This window comes from Poecile atricapillus, chromosome 13 (assembly GCF_030490865.1).
Source record: "Poecile atricapillus isolate bPoeAtr1 chromosome 13, bPoeAtr1.hap1, whole genome shotgun sequence".
Classification (NCBI taxonomy): Eukaryota; Metazoa; Chordata; class Aves; order Passeriformes; family Paridae; genus Poecile; species Poecile atricapillus.
In genome coordinates this window covers 11,149,036-11,161,862 of record NC_081261.1, presented here as the reverse complement: position 1 = coordinate 11,161,862, position 12,827 = coordinate 11,149,036, and the positions used below count along the sequence as shown (strand labels likewise).

General features: G+C 46.0%; 1 protein-coding gene across 1 annotated transcript in view; it reads left to right on the top strand.

The window, feature by feature from the left end:
- The window catches only part of SEPTIN8 (septin 8), a 36,255-nt gene that overhangs the window by 3,188 nt on the left and 20,240 nt on the right, over nucleotides 1-12,827 (top strand). The window lies entirely within an intron of this gene.

Here is a 12,827-nt window from a genome sequence, read left to right as displayed (position 1 = left end):
GGCTGATTGCTCTGTGTGGACACCATGACTGTCTGCACAGACAGGGATGTGTGAACATTGATGCCCAGGGCAGAGAACACTGGATGCACGTACATGGCAGCATGTGAGCTGTGGTTGGGGATGGCTGGCTGTATGCAGTCCTGAGATTTCCCTTCATGTAAGTGATTGACAGCTAGACTGGCAGCTTTACAATAAATTAATGTCCCTTAGAAGATCTTGCGGAAAAAACACCACTTTATACAGAGGAAAGTTGAAGAGTAACTTCTTTGCTGGAAGTAGATGATGGGATTTGCTTTGTCTCAGCAAGTTGCTTGACTTGGGGAGGATATGGCAAGTTTGTCAGCTGTGTGTGTGAGCACTACCTGTTTACATATCACTGCCTTCCTATCACCTGCTCCCAGCTCTGTGGGAGGAAAGGAACCTTTTGGATGGTGCCTGTTCCTCCCACAACTGCCTACATTGTGATAAACTTCATGTGTTGCTGCTGCTTTCTTTAAGCTCAGGGTTCAGTTAATAGCTGCACAAACCTAAACCCACTCTTCCCTGTAAGGGGCCAGTGTGATACTTTAGTCTGTGAAAGATGGGATTGAAGAGTGAGCTGAGAACAGCTCTGTTTCATGACCAGAAGTCTTATCACTGCAGGTCCTAAGCACAGGCTTACATCTTCTTCTAAATGAACTCTCAAGGAAAACCTTTCCATGGCTGAATTCCATTGGAAAATGGGGTTGATTTGAATTCAGACATTCCCTCTGCTCTCTTTTTCACCCAAGCAGTTGGCACCATTTGGAAGTTTCAGGATTGAATCTCCTTGTCTGTTTCTGCTATTCAGTTATTTTACCTTTTGCCTGGAAAAATTCAAGTGGTCCCCCATGCAGTGTGGAGCACTAGTGACAGATTTTTCTCCAAGCTGGTAGCAGGCACCAGAAAGCCAATCCAGGAGGAGCAGCCCTTTCCCTCCCTGCACTGGCCAGCTCTTCTGCCTGTAGCATATGCTTTTTTAGGGAAGGAATGATGCAGAACATAGCCTTCCACTGGAGGGGACAAATTGGTGGTTGCTTCTCTGAGCCCTGCATTCCTTCCCCTGGAATTTCTCCTGTCCTCACACAGGAAACCAGCTCTGACTGTCTCAACCACAGAATCAATTAACTCAACCACAACCCATGGCAGTTAAACACTTATTTTCAGTGTATGCACAAATGTTGCCCAGAATAAGATTTCTTTTGTTTTTTTGTTTCTTTCGTTGGTTTTTTCTCTTCACCCCGCTGTGGTGCTGTCACTACTGGTGAATCCGGAGTGTCTCTTCCTCCTGCAGCAGAGATGCAACATGTTGTTCTGCGTGGGAGCTCCAGAGCTGCTCTGAACCACTCATAACTGCAGTGAGCATTAATGCAGTGGGTGGAAGGACGTGAGCTGGTGGAGGCTGAGGCTGTGTGTGCCCTCAGCATTGGCAAAACAAATGAGAGCATGAAGAATAACTCCCTTTCAGGAGGCCAGCGCGGTGTCAGGGCTTGTTGTCTGTGCTGTGGTGGCAGCTGTCAGCCAGTCCCCAGCGTTGCTGGAAGGCCAGAAGCTCCCTAAATATTATCTGCTGTGGCAGAATACCAGTGCTGTCTCCAGCTGCGGGAGAGGCACAGCCCTGTCTCTGAGTGTCCCCACTGTCCCCAGTTCTGTTGTCTCAAGGCACCACTGTGCAAGCCAAGGGCCCCATCACTGAGCTGTTTTTCTGTCTGCAGGAGCAACAGTCACATCTCCTTTCCTTCCCATGCTCCTTTGACTTGGAGCTTGGGAGGGGGAGAAACTGGCAGGATGCTGAATTGGCACTGCGATTGTGCAATTAAGATAAGGAATTTGAGAGGCAGTAGGATTGAGGGGACGTGCAGGGCATAGGCCCACTGCACACTTCATCCCACCTGTGTAGGGTAAGGGCATGTTTATGAGATTAGTTTTGATTATTCAGAATATTTTGAACACGCTTCAGGCTGTGGATGGGAGAAGCTGCTCCTGTCTGTTTCAGACACTCTGTTTGTGTGGCCTTTGGAAATAACATTATAGTGTCCTGTACTTGTTTTGTTGAGGTGGGCCTTGTGTTTATGCAGAATCTGCTTGTTTCTCCTCTTCCCCACATCTTCTTAGCTGCAGTGAGCTCTGGGTTTATATCTGAAGCTTTGCATTTGTATTCATGTATCATAAAAGTGTCAGACAGCTAAGAGAGCCCACCTCTTCTCCTAGAGCAGCCTAAGTGAGAAAAAATTTCCTGAAAGTGCTGTTTTCCTCAGCCCCAGCCATATGCCTTCCTTCCAGAGCCTCTTGTCTGGCATAAGCAGCCATGCTCACCTCCAGCTTGTGATGCTGGGATGCAGAACATAAACCCAGACAGGTAATCAGCATCCTCCAAATGGGATGATGGGAGGCTTTCAGAGAAGAGTGGTGTCAGTGAGAACCACAGGATTCTTGGATACAGCCCCAGTTGCTGCTCTCGGCTTGTGGCTGACCAGGTCAAGGCTGTGAAGGCACCACTTTTAGATGTTCAGATTCCTTTGTGAAACCAAAAAGTGTCCGTCTCCCACACACATGAAATTCCAGAGATGTCAGACAGCTCAAGCACGGTTCCCATGGAGTGCCCTGTCTCAGGGCTCTTGCCCTCTCTGGCTGCATGGCCTCAAAACCAGACTGTCACAGGGAGCTGTGGAGCCAGAGAGCCTGAGCTGGGTTTCCATTGAAGGGTTGGGGTTCTCCCATCCTCACCTCACCATTGCATCAGATGCTGTGATGAGTCTGCATTTTGTGTGCAGGGAAACATGTGGGAGTGCATCAAGTCCTCCACAGGCAACCAGCGCTTCAGCTGGCTCTGACTGTAACAGAAGCAGGACCCAGCCCTCAGCTTCTACTCATGTCTGCCTGCAAAGGACTGTACAGGCATGTCTGCAGCTGTGGCTGTTGTGGAGCATGTTCCCAGAACTTGTGGTGATGCTGGAAAATGGAACCTTCCCGTGTCTGCCAGGATCTCCCAGGCAATCCTCATGTCTGTTGCTGAGGGAGGAGACCATCCCCGCTGTGTTGTGCAGTCTATGCATTCCTGGGGCGCCCAGAGTGTGGGGGCAGCTGGGGCCAGAAGGGCATTGCCAGGTCTCTGGTCCAGATTCTGCTTACAGCAGCCTTCCATCCTGAGCCACACTGATCCTGGCTTTCAGCTCTGCCACAGGAAAATGCTGCTTATGCTGCCTAAGGAAGGCTGGCAGCTGGCCTCCCAGCAACATTCCCCTTCCCTTTCTCTGCAACAAAGGTGCTTCCAGCTCATATTCCTAAATATAGATCTATTCTGTATTTTCATACAGAACAAATAGTCCTTTCGGCTAATCTTTTTGCTACGTGTGTATTTCAAATAGAGGTCTTCTTTTCCTTTTTTCCATTGCCTTGATTCTTCAGATTAAAGGTATTCTATGCTAATACACTTGGAGGCTTTCTGGAGGCATGTGTTAATAGAATATATAGCAGTCAGCTTATTAGTATGATGACTCTGGTTTAGCCCTCAGAGGATCTGAGTTACTGTGGTATATTTAGGGATATTCTCTGTCTTGTATCTTCCAGGCATTATTCCAAGAAGATGTGCAGTAGCTGGAAGATCTGTTTGTGGAGGTGCTGTGGGGTGGTTGCATAAAATGGGAAAAAGCATACAGTGGTGACCAAAAGCTCTCGGGTTCCCATTATATCTCTGTTCCCTTCTCTAAAAACATACTGGATAATAGCATTTATTGTAATTGGGCAATAAATTCTGGAAAGGTATGTGGGAATTAGCCCTGTATATTTTAAGTGGTAACTAAAATAAATAATCTTGGTGACTGCTGTCCAGCATGGCTTGTTTGGTGTGATGGGGATCCAGATCTTTTTTCCCCTCTTCAACAATTCTTTTAAACTGCTCCAAACCTTTTTCATTCCAGTCCTTAAGGGTAGGCACTCAGTTTATCTCCTGGCTTTGTCCCACAGCCACTTGTGTTTGCCAAGTGTCTCCTCTTCCTCATGGAATGATGCTGGGAAACCAAAGAGATTCCTCAGCTCAGAGCCAGCTGAGTGTAAACTGGGAATGCATCACTGCCTTGGGTGAACTTGGGGAAAGTCTGCACTAGATAAGGTGCTAAGATTAGGCCCTTGACAGGGTTAATTGGGAAGTCCATTAAATGAAAAGCCTCAGCAGCTTCTGAATAAATTATTTTAAAAAGAAACTGACTAGGGCAGTGTTGGGTGGCATTGTTTGTCTGTATTTCAGGATATTTTTTTTCCAGTCTGTTTAATAGGTTTTATTTGTGTTTTGGACTTTGCTTGGTTTTGAATAGCTTGTGGGGGATGGAATTCTCAGGCTGCTGAGAAGCTGAACTTTCTCATCCTTTAAGGTCATTTTGGAGGAAATGTCTTTCATTTTTGGTTCCACAGCTTTCTCTCTTTTAACCAACTTTCCTTATCCTCAAAGGCAGCTTTCATGTTTGCAAAACACTGTATACATAATGCCTGGTAAATCCTGCTTTGCTCCATTGTAAACTCTCATCCAGGACTTGTGATAGAGAAAAAATGCCCATTTAATCCTCTCTTGACTAAGAAAGACCTCACAATTAATTAATTAGCCTTTATAATTGTTGTGGGGAAATCACTAAATAACAGTTTAAGAAAAATAAGCATGTGGAAATTTTGCTTGTGGTGTAAAAAAGATAGGAATTTAAACCATAAACAGTCTGTTTGTTTGCAGAAAATTAAAACTGATGTTGCATTCACAGGTTGTGAATGCATCATCTTGGATGTGTGTGGTATAAGAAGATGAGGAGCTTTACTCTCCCTTGAGACTTGGCTTTGAGCGTCAGGAAAAACTGATGTTTTAAACCTGTGTCATTTGATTCTGTAGATGTGTGTAGGATTTTTACTTTGTGTTCAGTGGTTTGTTGTGGTTTTTTGAAGGAAGAAAGGCTGCTGGGCTGAAGTGAAGCTGAAGGCAATGACCTCAGTTCAGCTGTGTGCTCACAAGTGTTGCAGGGAGCAGGCTGGTGCAGAAGGGGAACACGTGGAGTGTGCAGGTCCCTGCTCCTGGCTGGCTGCTGGGAGTGCCTGGCATCCGGCTGGTTGCTGGGATACAGCACAAGGTGTGTCGCAGGAATCCTGATGCGTTTTGGCACCAGTACCTTGGATACAGGAAAGCAATTAAGGAGTTTGCCTAAGGAGTTCCTCCCTTCAAAGGAGCTTGGCTTTCTCACTTAAATCCCTGCCCACTTTCTTAGCAGAGGAGGCTGCAGTGTGTGTTCAGCAGTGGGTTTCACTGGTGTGCAGCAGAGCCTTTGCTTCCCCAAGACTGCCCTGGAGCATATGGGACATCGTGAAACATTGGCGCTGGACCAGCAATTTATTGAAATACTTGTTTTCTGTAGGTGCTGAGCATTGCACTTCACAATGCACCCACTGGTCACTTGCTGGTCTTAAAGTTCATGAATAGCTCTTACAAATGTGTCCAAAAGTTAAAGGCAAGAACCACAGCTCTTGAGCCTTCTTGCTTCTGTAATATAAAGTGGCTCTGATTTTTACTTCACATGTCTTGGTGGTGACTCCATATGTGGTTTCTTCAGTGACGTTTTTTGCCTGCCTGGAATGCAACTGGGAGCCAGGAGGGATATGAATAAAGGTTTTGAGCGTCTGGGAAAAATTCTTGGCATTCTTAGAAGAGTGGCTGAACAAGGGGGGTGTGGGGGGGTGGGTGGGGAATCAGTGGGATTCCCCCATCACTGGGAATTGTGTTGGTTTAGTGTGAGGTTTTTGGGGAGACTCCATTGTGTTATTGTTGACTTTTACAGCACTGTAGGGTTGCTGCAACAGGGAAAAACAACAGTTGTCCTCCCTGCACGGGCATAGAAGGCTCACTGGCTCAGGTGCATCCTGGTTGACTGATCATGTACTATCACCAGAGAGTGGGCAGGAGGAAGAGGCAACAGAGAAGATGAAGCTTTTCATCTTCTATTGTTGGTATGGTAAGACAAGTGGTAAATCAGCAGAAACCTCACATCTGTGAGCTTGTTTTTTCTTCCTTTCTTCTTTTCCCAGCCTGTTATTCAGTGCTTCATGATGGGGATCTGATATTATAAGCCCATGCTTAAGATTAACTGAAAACATTCAGAACTTTGTGTGTGCTTGCACTTTGCAAATCTCCTTGAGATTAGGTGCCATTTAGATGTGACAATTTTAGCCTAAGAGGTGCTGAGAGCCCCACTGGCCAACCCCAACTGAGTGTACTTCATTTTGTCTCCAGTGCCAAAGGCACCCACAAGGTCATGCCTACTCCACCTCTGTTGAGCCCTCTGTTAAGACTTAATATGCTTAGAATTCTCTCACTCTCAAATCTGGTCTCATTACCACTCTTGAACAATCTCCTTCTGCTTAATAGGCTGCAAAGTGCAATCTCATTCACTGATGCTGTTATACATATAATAGTCATTAGGGTGTGAGTACAAGGCAGGTAATATTTTCATGTGTGTTTTGAATGACTCTTTTGAATGTTGCTCACACCACAGAGGTGTTTTTTCTACATGAGGTGTGGTGTTGCTGTTAACTGCCCCTCAGCTTTGAGCTAGGCAAAAGAGATTATTTTCTTCAAGGAAACACGAGTCTGTACTCACTGTTGTTGCTTTGCAAATGTCAAGTGGCATTTTTTGAGCCAGCATTCAGAGATGGAGAGATTCTCCTGAGAGAGGTAATTTGTCAAATTTTTCTGCATTGATCCAGAAGCTGGGCCAAGCCCCAAGGAGTGCCTAATGAACAAAGAAGCTGAATTTGGCTTCTGACACTGTTTGCCCAAAGGTCTCTAGGCAAGTACTCAACTGCTCCATGACTCAGTGTACTTGTGAAATTATGTTAAGTGCCTTTGTAAGGAATCTTGCAGCGGTGGGCATTTAGGGGAAGTTGGGCTAGGGACCTACATGTGCTGGGCCCTGAAGCAGCCCCTCTCTGTTCCATGATTTGTGGAATTGCTGCCCGAAGTGTCCGGCCTGGGAGGGGCTGGGCAGTGCCTGTGGCTGGCACTGCAGGTGCTGCGGTACCAGCGCACAAGCTCGTACCTGGGATCAGCTTGCTCTGCTTGGATTGGATAAGCTGCCAAATACCACTCAGTCCTTTCTCTGCTCAGTTGCAAAATGAGACTCCTTGCATCAGAATGGAATGATTTCCTGAGTTCATGTCTTTCCATGCAGGATACAAGGGAATAGCATCCTACAAACTCCACTTGTGTGTATTAATCTCTGTGTTGCACACACTGTTGTGGATTGTGGATGGAGCATCAGGAGGGTGAAGTCATTGTTTTGTGCCCAGCAGCAGTCCCCAGCTGTGCCAGGTGCCGGGCCAGCCCCTTGGAGCAGCATCCATCCTGCCACAAAAGCTCTGCAGCAGCATCGTGGCCATGTGGGGCAGGATTTGGACAGCCTTCCCTGCTCTTCCTCCTGCTGCTCTCTGAGTCACTCTGGTCAGGAATCTGCAATCTGCTAGCACTTCTTTTTGTTTTGATTTGACTGTAAATCAGAGGGGAGAGGATGTGTGTGTGCTCTGCACTTTGCTGTGTGCCTGGCGCTCCATGTCCATGTGTTCCCTGCAGGGCAAAGCAATGCTCCCTCCCCTGGGAATAGCCAGTGCCACAGATCTGCTGCAAGGCATCAGTGTGACAGATTATGCCTGAACCCAGGCTGCAAAGCACTGGAGGATTTGTCATGGTGTAAGGTCAAGGTGACATCCAGGATTGAGGAATTTAGAAACGAAAGTGTGCCTCAGTAGTGGGAATTGAAGTGCTGTGAAAAAGTGCCATGCAGATGTGTTGTGTTGTTGCCTCTTTGTGTTTTCTAAGCGTGTGTGTGTGCAAAATGTAAATGGGAAAACTCTGGAAAGAGAAGGACCTGAAATACAGCTGCCTAGTGAGCTCTTGGAAGACACAAGCTTCTCCCTGTGTGGGGCTGGCATGTGGAGAGCTGCAGCCTGGCCACCCATCTCAGGCTGGTGGTGCACAGGTACTGGAGGGAGCATTTGGGAACAGCAGACCTTTGGGTTGAAGGCCACTGCTCAAGTGTAAGCCCTATTCATGTAGCACAAAGGAGAGAAAATTTAATTTCCTCCCTTCTTTCCCTGTAGGACTTGGCTTGGAAAAATGTCAGCTGTTCATCTTTCTCATGTATGTTTTGTTGGGCTGTAGAAATGGGAAAGGGCAGCTCAGATACAGAAAAGTTCTGTGCTGTCCCTCAGGGTATACGTCCAGGAGTCATTGCTGTTTATCAGCTAAAACGTGATATTTTATTTTCCCTCTTGTTTTTATTCACCAGTTGCTTGTATGCTGATGAAGCAGGGCCCAGGGTTTACATTACAAGTCTCATCATGCAAGGTTCTTAAAAATAAGTATCGCCATTTATGATTGTGGCATTCAATTACACTTTTGTTTACCCATATGCTTTCACCTGCATCATTCAGGAAAAAAAGCCTGAGGGTTGGAAACACGAGCATATGTCACTAAGGAGAATTTTGTGGTGGGATTAATTGAAATAGGATGCTTCTAGAGATTTTTTTTTTTTTTTCTAACCAACTGATATCGGAACTATCTTCTCTATACAAGGTCCAGTCTATTTATAGTGCTCCTGGTGAAAGCAAAGGAATCAGGGGCAGCACATCTAAAAGGAGTAAGCTGCTCCACTCTGAACCAGGAGCCACAGCTAGGAATACTGTGTAGCTGAGGGGCAGCTAGCTGAACATGGAACTGGTCCCACTGCTGACATTCCCCTGCATTGTGCAGGCAGTGGTAAAACCACTTTTCCTGGAGCAAGCTGCTGAGAAATGTAATGACACAGAGTGAAACTGATGCTGATTTGGAGGTAAGGCTTGAAGAGAAACTGATCAGGTTTTTATTTTTTGAAGAATCATAGGCACACCATTTGAAGCTGTAGCTGATGCACTTCTCACAGGTTTTTTAAACACTGTCTACGCAGAAGAGCCTAATTAGTGTGTGATGCTGTGTGGACCCTCTTATGGGGATCTGGATTTGGTCTCTCTGTGTTTCTCTGCTGCTTTTCCTTGTTTGACTTGCAGTAAAGGGCCAAATAACATATCATCTGCAGGGGTGTAGTCTGTGGCCAGCTGCCCCCAGCAGTACTGCTCCATCTTTCTGCCACAGGGCACAGCCTTGGCGACCCTGCTGGGGATGAGCTTAGAATCCAATGTGGGTTTGAAGCCTAGTTCTTGGTTCCCTGTGCAGCTCTGTGCTGATGTGGCCACAAGAATGGGCTGGTGTGCCATTGTGCACCCCAAACGCATCCTCAGCTGCCAGCAGGGTGTGTCCAGGAGCTGAGGTGCTTGGTGCATTGCTGCAAATTTGAAGCACCGTGGTTGGAGGTTTTGTTTCAGTTCTTGTCGTGCTCAGCTAAATGTGTCCATCTGTGCTACCAAGGACATGTCTGTCTTTCTGCTACATGTGAAAAAAAAGGTTCTGTCATGTTGCTGTCAAATTAGAGCTAAAGATTGATGTCCCTCTGGGATGGCTGTTGTTCCCGGGGCCATGCTCCCAGATGCCATTTCTGTGTCTGTTGCCTGGACAGAACATTTGTGAAAATATTTAAAGGACTTTGGATTTGAAAATACATAAATTCTGCTCTGACCTTATGATGAATCTTTCATTTCCCACAAAATTTCAGATTCAAAATATGATTTATCCCCTTGGCTCTCTGCTTCAAGCCTGAAAATCAACTGAAAGCATAGAAATCTTTGATGAGCTTCAAAGACTGCAAGTAAAACCCTGGTAACTGCCCCATCATAGGATGTTATTAATGACCCAAGAAGAGATGTTCAGGGCTGCAGTGGCTATTTGAGGTGAGAGTTCCTACCTGGAGCTATTGCAGACTCTTAATTATCATGTTGTGTAATGATGAAATGGGCTTCCAAGAAAGGCTGGCTGCCTTGTGGTTATTTGCAGCCCCAGGACGGGGTCCTGCCTGGTAAGAAGCAGTGGAATTGTCTCTACAGGCTGTGAGATGGAAGTGACCTGGTTGACACTGAGTGCTGTGAAGGGTAGGAGTGTTGCAGGGACCAGTGCAACTGGAAAGGGCAGGGCTGTGCTCCTGCTTGGCTCTTGCAGCGACTGCTCCCATCTGGCTCTGCGATATGACCTGCCCAGTTCCTATCCTGCAAGGCAGTCTCAATGCTGGCACAAAGTATGGGGAAAGTTCTACTGAAATCCTTAGGTTTTGTTTAAAACAAACAAAAACACGGATACCCCACCCCCCCACCTTGCTGCATTACTGCTGCCCTTATTTATTGCAGCATTCGTGTTCTGGATTGATTATTCATGCTGAGTTTGGCAGGCTGGCTGCTTCTGCTGGAAGGGGTTCTATTTGGAGTATGACCTTGTGTTCACTAGCAGGTGAACTGTTTCAAGCTGTCCTTGAGCTACCCTGGCACGTGGGAGCTGGCCGAAAGGGCTGGTCATTTGGTGTTGCTCATCAGCATGTGGGCAAGTTCCTCTCCAGCACAGGTCCACACACCAGGCTCCACAAGTGAGCAGTACTGGCTGTATTCACAAGACTGTCAGGTTTCCAAGCACAATGGATTGGAGGGAAAGAATAAAACACTGAAAACTTCTTCCCCTCTTTCTTCATTCTCCTAGTCTTATTACTTCCCAGGAACTGTTGCCATTGTTTATCCTAACACAGCAAAATCCTTTTGGAGCTGAATTATAGCTGAACACACTGCAAGCACAGCAAATGATTTTCTGTTTCAGTCTCAGCAGTGCCTTGAACTTGAACCAGGTTATTTCTGCTGCTTACAGAAACTGCATTTCAAGGTCACTGGCAAAAATTATTCCGCTGAAGTTTGGCTGGTTGGTTTAGCTGCTTTGAGAGACAGCGAGCAGCTCTGAGTAGGTGTATTCCTGTCCTGTAGTGAACAGTGACTGAGTGCCAAAAAAAACAAGAGAAAAAGCCCTGTGTGGATGCATTTGTGTTTCCTGCAGCCAAGATATGACTGAGTTCTCAATACAGCCTTGCCTGGCTGGAGCCCATTTAAATGCAGCTTTGCTGAACTGGAGCCTATTTTAAAATCTCCAGCAGTGGTGCTGCCTGTTGCCTGGAAACCTCCTCCCAGCCTCAGGCACTTTCAGCCTAATCATAGCCATCGGCAGCCTTTATTTATTTCCCATCCAAAATGTCATTCCAGGCTTCTGGTTTGTGGTTTTGTTTGCTTGTTTTTGTTTATTATTTAAAATGAAAAGACATAAAGTGTAAAAGTCAAACTCGGTGATTTTCTGTGGGAACAGCTTGCTCGGCTGTCACCGCATTGCAGTGGTGGGAACTGGCATTTTAAGCTCTGTAAAGTGGTGGCTCAGAGGGATACGGGGAAGATGAGAAGTGGGGGCTGAGAGATTGGGCTGAGAGCCTGAGGATGCCCCCTGAGCTCAACTGGTGCCTGCGATGGCTTCCTGCACCTTGTGACTGTCGCTAAAGGACACAAAATGATTCACACTACTACCTTCAGTGTTAGAACAAAAACCCGTGACTTTATTTCTTGATTCCAGTATTTATAGATTCTTGACAATGACCAGGAACCAGGGATTGGATAATTAAGTTACCACTTTCCCAAGCACACTGGTCATGCGAAACGTCCATCAAAAGACGTTTCTTAGAAGGAATGCATAAACATCTATGTTTATAGTTACTTTCCTGAGAAAGTGGCTACAACTATGAAAACAAGATCAGAAGGCTTCATTTTCAGGATGACAGTGACAGCCTCTTCCTCAAAGGGAAAACCAGACCTAATCAACTGAGTCTTTTCCCAGCACACACATCCCATGTTCCCCTTACCAGTGTGGTTGTACCACCCCATGTGAGATCCACAGCTCAGCATCTGCCTGACTGGAGCAGCACAAATTCACTTTTAAAACACCCTGTATCCTGAGGTCTGAGTTGTAGCATCTCCCTGTGCTGACAGATGAATGGAAGAAAATTAAACCTGGAGATCTCCCTGTCTTGGGGGCTGTTTTTATTTTTAATTCATCTAAACTCTGGCCATCTAAAAACAATAATTGCTGACATCAGTTACACATGGAAACTTTAAATGATTGCTCTTTCTATTCAGTTAGTGAGTGTGATTGATCCTGATTGGACAGAATAGGATGGATCACAGGAGCCCAGCTATGATTCAGTTGTGGCTTTGTCCAGGGAGTCCCTTGTCAGAGCATTGGGCTAAAATCATCTGAAAGTGGGCAAAAAATGCTAAGCAGAACAGCCAGAAGGTTTTTGTGTCATTGTTTGTGGAAGTTATTTCAGCTGTTCACAAGTTGTTCTTGTGATTTAAATGGTTTATTTTACAAGGCTGAGAATATTTGTTCTACCAAAGGCAGAGCTAAAGGAGACTTTGACTCAAGATGCAGTTGAACAAAGGTTTGTGTTTTGTTTAGCAATTTTATTGCAGACGCAGAGCAATACGCAATTGCACAGGGCAATTATTGCATCATTTATTTTCCTCTTGACTTCATTTAAGCTTGACAGGCACCTCAGGCTCTTCTCAGGGATGCTCTTGTCTCTCAGTCTTAATGCTGGGACATTAAGTTCCAATTGTCAGGAGCAGACAGAAGAACCAAAACCAAACCAAAGGCAGACGTTTTTTTCCATTCCCATCTTCTATGTGTGCTGGTGATTAGGAAAAGCAATCAATTACCAAATTGTGATGGTGAATGAATCATGATTTATTCTCTGAAGTTTTATCTCCTTGCTTTTCCATGGGTGGGGAATAGTGCCTGAGGGGCACTAGGGATGGTGGTCTGGTCCCTGGGTTCAGAC